Here is a 7,687-nt window from a genome sequence, read left to right on the forward strand (position 1 = left end):
AAATCCCTGAGCACAGCCAGGTGTGACCCCACCCCCCAAAAAAAAAACTTCTCAAACAAAATTTAAAATTGGGGGTAAAGGCAGAATGATAGTACAGTTGGTAGGAAGCTTGCCTTGCATGCATCTGTGGCCTCAAAATTTAAAAAAGTATATAAAGATTAGTGGGTCCAGAGAGATAGTATAGTGGGTAGGGCACTTGCCTTGCATGCCCTGACCTGGGTTTGATCCCGGCACCCCATTTGGTCCCTGAGCACAGAGGCAGGAGTAAGTCTGAGCACCTCAGGGTGTGCCCCAAAGACCAAAACTTCCTCCTCTCAGCTCCCCAGTTTTCCAGTAGCTTGGCAGTCACAACCACAAACTGCCCCTGGTGCCACATAATCTCATCAACAGCCAAGATCCAGACTATGAAATAAAACTTCCGGCAGAGAATGACACAGAACATTCTGGAGTACACGGCCGCATTTGCTCTTATACTTTAGCCTGTTGCTGTGCCAAAAGTAGCACACTTGTTTGGGTTTAACATACATGCTGGTAATCGCTTATATAAGGGCTTAAATGCCTCCAGGATGAAATACAACAATCTTCACACACTTTCCGCTTATGGTGGTGGGAAGGGGCCCGGTGGTGGGATTGGTGTTTGAATATTATCTGTAATGACCTATTGTGAACAGCTTTATAAAAATAAAATATATTTTAAAAAGACCAAAAATTCGGGCTGGAGTGGTAGCACAGCGGGTAGGGCATTTGCCTTGCAAGCAGCGACCTGGGTTCGATCCCTGACATTCCATATGGCCCCCCAAGCACTGCCAGGAGTAATTCCTGAGTGCAGAGCCAGGAATAACCCCTGAGCATTGCTGGGTGTGACCCAAAAAGAAGAAAAAAGACCAAAAATTTTAAAATAGAATAAAGATCTATGAATGGATGGTGAAGGGATCAATTTTTGTAGGGTGTTCATCTTGGAAGCTCGATGGTGGGTAAAAGAGTGTTCATTCCACAGTTCTTTCTGAATATTGAAATTTTTCATTAAATGGGGGAGGCTGGAGGCCCCATGACCAGGGCGTGTGGATGGCGAGACTGTCCTCCACCTGTCAAAAATACAAGGAGACTCTTCCACCCCACCTGACTGCCAAAACCACTCATGACAAGGGACAGGCAAGATGGTGATTCTCACACACTGGATGGGCAGGGCCTGGGCTGTGTCCCCGCCAAAACCAGTGGCCTGACCCCCTCTCACTTCCTTCCTGTCCCCTTCCGGCCCTGTGCGTCTTGGCCTTTGCATCCGATGTATACAGCATTGTGTCCTGTTCTCTCAGCACTTCCCCGGCTTCCTTCAAAACTCTTCACAAACAGGGGACATAAAGAGGGTACTTGAGACAGGTATCAGGGGATTTTTTTCCTTATGGTTACAAAGTCGAGTATAGACCATTCAAACATACAGAAAAGAACAAGGACCATCAGAATCCCCTAAATCCGCCCACTCGAACATCCTGTTGACTTCCTTTCCTGTCACTTCTATGTGTGACCACACATACTGATTTTTATTTTTGCGCATATTTTTGGGTGGGAGCACACCCAGCTGTGCTCAAGGCTTAATCCTGGCTCTGTGCTCAGGGGACCATGTGCCGTGTTGGAGATTGACACGGACCGGCTGAGTGCAGGGTAAGTGCCTTGCCTTAACCCCTGAAATATCTCCCGGAGGCCCCCATTGGTGCGTATCTTAACAAAACCGGAATTCTATGGGACATTGTGTTTCGTAACTTGCATTTTATTTTCTCTGTTTTTTCTTCTGTTGGGGCACACTCGGCAATGCTGAGGACCGTGCAGCGCCGGGGATCAAATCCTGGGCTACCACATAAAAGATGTCTCTGAATCATCTCCCTGGCCTCAATTTGCTTTTCTTTCTTTCTTTTTTTTTTTTTTTGAGGGGGTAGCTTTTTGGGTCACATCCAGTGATGCTCGGGGCTTACTCCTGGCTCTGCACTCAGGAATTACTCCTGGTAGTTCTCAGGGAGACCATCTGGGATGCCGGGGATAGAATCCAGATTGGCCACGTGCAAGGCAAATGCCCTACTCACTGTTCCACCCTCCCCCACCACCACAAATTTGCTTTTTTTCAAAGGAACGAAACTCTGGAACACGGAGCTAAGTTTCTGGTTCTCTAAGGAAGAATCACTTTTTAAAAATTTTTTAAAATCTAGTTACTTATTTATTTTGGTTTGGGGGCCATCCCCAGCAGTGTTCAGAGGTGATTTCTGGCTCTGAGCTCAGGGATCACTCCTGGTGGGCTTGGGGGACCAGGTGGGCTAGTGGGGATTGAACCCAGGTAGGTTGCATGCAAGGCAAGTGCCCTCCCCGCTGTACTACGGCTCCGGCCCCTGGCCCCATGGAGAATCGCTCTAATTCTCTCTGGTTAGGGTCCAGGTGGAGTCAGCCTTGTGACTCTGTGGGTCCCTGGCAGAGCCTGCGAACAGGCGGACAGTTTCCACACAGACTCAGTACGTGTAGCTTCTGAGGGGTTGACCCTTGTCCCCCACAGGCCTCCGCAGCTGGTCCTGGCTTGTCCTGAGCTGCCCTGGCCAGGCCGCAGTCCCTCGAGGGCTGGGGAGAGCCGGGCGTCCGGGCCAACAGTCTTGCTTCAGCGAGGATTTTGGCCTAAGCCGCATCTGCGTCCTCACTTGGGCCCCGGGCCGGGAGGAAACCCCGGTACCCCAGGCCCCATTGTGTTTGCAGGATTTCCCGTTTCCGAACCTATTTCTGGGCCACAATGGCGACCTCCCCGGAGAGGCCCCTACTGTACTTATCCTCCTCACACCACAGGCCCAGCATGGACGGTCACCTCATTACGAGTCAGTACATGGGCCTTGCCCGCCAGGAAGCTGGGAGGGCGCCACCAGGAAGAGTCTGTAGGCTGAGGGCGGGGACCACCCTGAAGTGGTGAGGGATGAGTCCACGGCAACCTGAGGGGACTCACAGTGGGGGATGGGGGGCCTCTGGCCTCTCCTTCTGCATCCTAGTTAGCCCTGCACCCATCTACCCATCTCTCTCTCTCTCTCTCTCTCTCTCTCTCTCTCTCTCTCTCTCACACACACACACACACACACACACGGGTCTCACTCCATAGGACATAGGAAACAGGAGGGGAGATTAGCCGATGCTCTCCCTTGAACACCTCTTTCGTGTTCTCTCCATCTGCTTTCCTGCTCAGGAGAAGTCTGTTCTCTCTATGAACACGTCTTCCTTTCTCCCCCCATGCCTTCCTTTTCTTGTTGTTGTTTTGGAGGGGGCTGTGCTCAGGGCTTCCTCCGATCTGCGCTCAAGGATCACTCCTGGTGGGCTCTGGGAACCATATCGGGTGCTGGCGATCGAGTCCTCGTCGGTCGTGTGCAAGGCTGGTGCCCCACCTGCTGTGCTATCGCCCCAACCCCATCCCTCATGTCTTTCTAAGTAAATTTCATTTAACAAAAACTCTCTGGCTTTGAGGCTGGAGCGATAGCACAGCAGGTAGGGTGTTTGCCTTGCACATGGCCGACCCCAGTTTGATTTCCAGTATCCTATATGGTCCCCCAAGCACCGCCAGGAGGAATTCCTGAGCTCAGAGCCAGGAGTAACCCCTGTGCATCTCCGGGTGTGACCCAAAAAGCAAAATAAATAAATAAATAAACAAAACAAAACAACTATCTTGCTTCACTAAAAAAGTGAGAGAGATAGAGACAGAGTCAGAGAGAGAGAGAGAGAGAGAGGGAGACACACACACACAGAGGGTCCAGGATATGCAGAAGATAATCCTCTTCAGAATCCTGCTCACCCCCAATGCTTTCTCTGACCCTCTTATATGTCTGAAACCCAGTGCAGAGTTCTCACCTACCCGCCTGGTGAAAGGAACATAAGAAGAGGTTCCCGCTCTCCCTGGCACCTGGCGTGTAGTCAACCTGATTCAATCCCAGCAACCCATGAGGGTCCCAAGCACCACCAGGAGTGATCCCTGAGGGCAAATCCAGGAGGAAGCCCTGAGCACTGCTAAGAATGATCCAAAACCAGAGAGAGAGAGAGAAAGGAGAGTGTGAGAGAGAGAGGAGAGAGAGAAAGAAGAGAGGGGGAGAAAGAAAGGAGAGAGAGAAAGGAGAGAGGGAGAGAGAAGAGAGGGAAAGAGAGAGAAAGGAGAGTGTGAGAGAAAGAGAAAAAAATAAGAGAGGAAGAGAGATAAAGGAGAGAGGGAGAGAGAAAGGAGAGAGGGAGATAGGAGAGGGAGAGAGAGAGAAAGAAGAGAGGAAGAAAGAGAAAGGAGAAAGGGAGAGAGAAAAGAGAGGGAGAGAGGGAAAGGAGAGAGGGAGAGAGAGAAAGAGAGAGGGGGAGAGGAAGGACTGAATGGTAGCAAATGATCAGGAGTGCATCTCCCCGCCAGACCCCAGGTCTATACCAGTGTCCGGCACTTAGGATGGATGGTGGGCGGTGCAGAGGAGGGAAGCGGAACCTGATGGCTGCTTGGATGTGAGTGACCGACAAGCACCTGCTGGATAAGTGAAGAAAGTGCAAGCCCTGGAGGTCACAAGTAGCAGAGCCGGGTTCCAAGTCACCTTTAGTAGTCAAATAAAACAAGTCCAAGTCCTTCCTCCTTCCTAGGGCAGGGGTCAAGGGGAGACGGGGTGAGATGAGGCAGGAGGAGACTCTTCCGGACCCCAGCAGAACCCACTCCCCAACAGCAAAGTGCGGGGTGGGGGTCTCTGGGACTGTCAGCCCCGCCCATTGACTTGACAGCTGGGAGTTGGGGTTCCCGGGGGACTCAGGTCAGCACCACACCCAGCGCTGACCAGTGGGCTTTGTAGTGGGAAGCTGCCAGCCAGCGCCACCAGACGTTCAAGGAGAACCCCACTCCCCTGCCCGTCTGCCAGCGAGGAGAAAGGGGGTCTTTATGCCCATGTCCCCCAGTCCCCTACAATGCCCGCTGCTGAAAGGACCCTTTGTGATGCCTCCCCGAGGGGGGGGGGGTGGCGGCCGGCAGCTGTGGGGGGCTGGTATGAGTGAGGGTCACAGCCTCTGGGCTCAGGGACCCGGGGACGAGGCCGGCTGGGAAAGAAGCCCCAGACATCCCCCCACCCCGCCCGTCTCCTGCATCCCAGCCCGCGCTCCTGCCTGGCCCCCTGCCCACTCCCAGCTGCCTGGGCCCTGTCTGGGTCTTTCTCATTCCCTGTCCCTGGGCCCCGAGGCTGGACAAGCCCGTGTCTCCACACGCGCACTGAGGGATGGGTCCAGGTCTGCCTAGGAAGGTCAGGGGGGATTCTAACCCCTTGTCCCCACTGGTGCTTCCCCCCCCCCACGGAAGCTGTGTACATAAGGTCCCCCCAGACCTAGACTCAGCCTTGGGGAATGTTCTGGAAGGGGGTGTCTTTTGGAGGCAGCTCTGGGATGTGTGTGGGGGTCCCATGGCTCCCTGGCAGGTTGGAGGGGACTCCAGTGCCCTCAAAGAGAGTCCTTTCTTGGAGCTGGAGTGATAACACAGCAGGTAGGGCGTTTGCCTTATACGCGGCCGACCCGGGTTCGATTCCCAGCATCCCATATGGTCCCCTGAGCACCGCCAGGAGTAACTCCTGAGTGAAGAGCCAGGAGTAACCCCTGGGCATCGACGGGTGTGACCCAAAAAGGAAAAAAAAAAGACTCCAGTGGAGAAGGACGAAGGCTAAGGGGAGCCAGGCGGGGGGGCATATTCTCAGCTGCTCAGCCTCACAGAGCTGAAGGTCTGCAATGAGCACCTCAGGGCTTCCTCATTCCTCTCTTCTGTCACCCCAGGCCAGCCCCTGGCTAGGAGAGGGGTGCAGTGCTCCGATCTCTCCTGGGCCCACTTTGCCCTCGGGTCCCCGTTCCTGCTCCTGCTGGGCTTTCCTGGAGAACAGGGGGGCCAGGGCCGCCCAGCCCCCTGACCCGGTCAGGAATCTCAGCTCGCCAGCTCCAGCCAGGGCCCAGGTAGGCTCTATATACCCCAGAGAGCCAGCATTTCACCCCCAGATTCGTTCATTCATGCATTCATTGAAAACATTCTCCCTGAGTCCCAGCCCCACGGGAAGAGCCTTGTCAGAGGCGAAGCTGTGAGATGCTGCTGGGCCTGGAACAGCTGACCCACCAGGAAGACTCCAGGCCGAGCCTGAGAGCTCCAGGAAAGAGAAAGGTTGGCGCGGGAGTGCAGCGGGGAAGGCATTTTTGCCTGGCATGCAGCCGGCCCGGGGGCCATCCCCTGAGCCCCTCCAGGAGTGAGCACTGAGCCAGGAGTCAGCCCTGAGCACAGACAGTCAGCCCTGAGCACACACCCCCCCCCTGCAAAAAAGAAAACAGTCTGACTGGAACCATGGAGGGCGCAGAAGAGAAGAAAAAGAAGGTCCCTGCTAAGGCAGCAGCAGTGGCCACCGGAGAGAAGAAAAAGAAGCTTCCTGATGTGCCAGAAACCCTGAAGAAAAAGTGAAAGAATTTTGCAGAGCTGAGGATCAAGTGTTCTGCGAAAGAAGTTTGCTCAAAAGATGCTTCGAAAGGCGAGGAGGAAGCTGATCTACAAAAAAGCTAAGCATTATCACAAGGAGTATAGGACAGGACAGAGATTTTCATGGCTAGGATGGCGGGAAAAGCTGGCAACTTTTACGTCCCTGCGGAACCCAAATTGGCTTTTGTCATCAGAATCAGAGGTATCAGTGGTGTGAGCCCCAAGGTCCGAAAGATGCTACAGCTTCTCTGCCTTCGCCAGATCTTCAATGGTACCTTTGTTAAACTCAACAAGGCTTCGATGAACATGCTGAGGATCGCGGAACCCTATATTGCATGGGGGTACCCAAACCTGAAGTCAGTAAATGAATTGATCTACAAGCGTGGTTATGGCAAACTCCACGAGAAGCGAGTTGCCCTAACGGATAATGCATTGATCGCGCGAACTCTGGGTAAATACGGCATCATCTGCTTGGAGGATCTGATTTGTGAGATCTATACTACCGTTGGAAAGCGCTTCAAAGAGGCAAACAACTTCCTCTGGCCCTTCAAATTATCTTCTCCCCAGGGTGGGATGAAGAAAAAGACCACCCATTTTGTAGAAGGTGGAGATGCTGGCAACAGAGAAGACCGGATCAACCGGCTGATTAGACGGATGAACTAAGGTATCTACCATATTTTTATAATCTGGTCAGTTAATAAACAATTGCTTTCAAATTGGGGGAAAAAAAAAGAAAATGCTTAGCTGGAGAACAGTCTACGTGAGAGGGGGGTGCAGATGTAAGGTCTAGAGCGCAGCGTTGATCTAAGAGAGGTTGGTGCTGAGTGCAGTGTTGGCGCGTGGGCTCGTGGGCACACTCCTGAGAGGGGAGTGTCGCTTCCGAAGAGAGATGTCAATTAAAACACTGTGCACCATCAGTGGCTCACACTTAGCTAAACTAGCAAAAATTGCAGCACCGACTTGAACCTGTTGCTACACGTGGCCAGTCGAGGTGTGTCAGTGGGTTGGGGCTGGAGCAATAGCACCGTGGGCAGGGTGGCCGACCTCGATCCAATTCCCATCACACCTTATGGTCCCCGGAGCCCGCTCTGTGCAGAGCGAGGAGTAAACCCTGCACACCACTGGGTGTGACTCAAAAAGCAAAAAGCCAACAACAAAAAAATAAATCAAATTGCTTTAAGAAGAGGGCATGCTGTCTTCTTAGACTGGAGGTGCCACCCC

General features: G+C 53.1%; 1 pseudogene; it reads left to right on the forward strand.

Moving 5' to 3' along the window:
- The first annotated feature begins 6,337 nt into the window (after positions 1-6,337).
- Positions 6,338-7,185, forward strand: LOC130044125 (60S ribosomal protein L7-like; annotated as a pseudogene).
- Positions 7,186-7,687: the final 502 nt, after the last annotated feature.

Source organism: Sorex fumeus, unplaced genomic scaffold, assembly GCF_029834395.1.
Source record: "Sorex fumeus unplaced genomic scaffold, SorFum_2.1 ptg000122l, whole genome shotgun sequence".
Lineage (NCBI taxonomy): Eukaryota > Metazoa > Chordata > Mammalia > Eulipotyphla > Soricidae > Sorex > Sorex fumeus.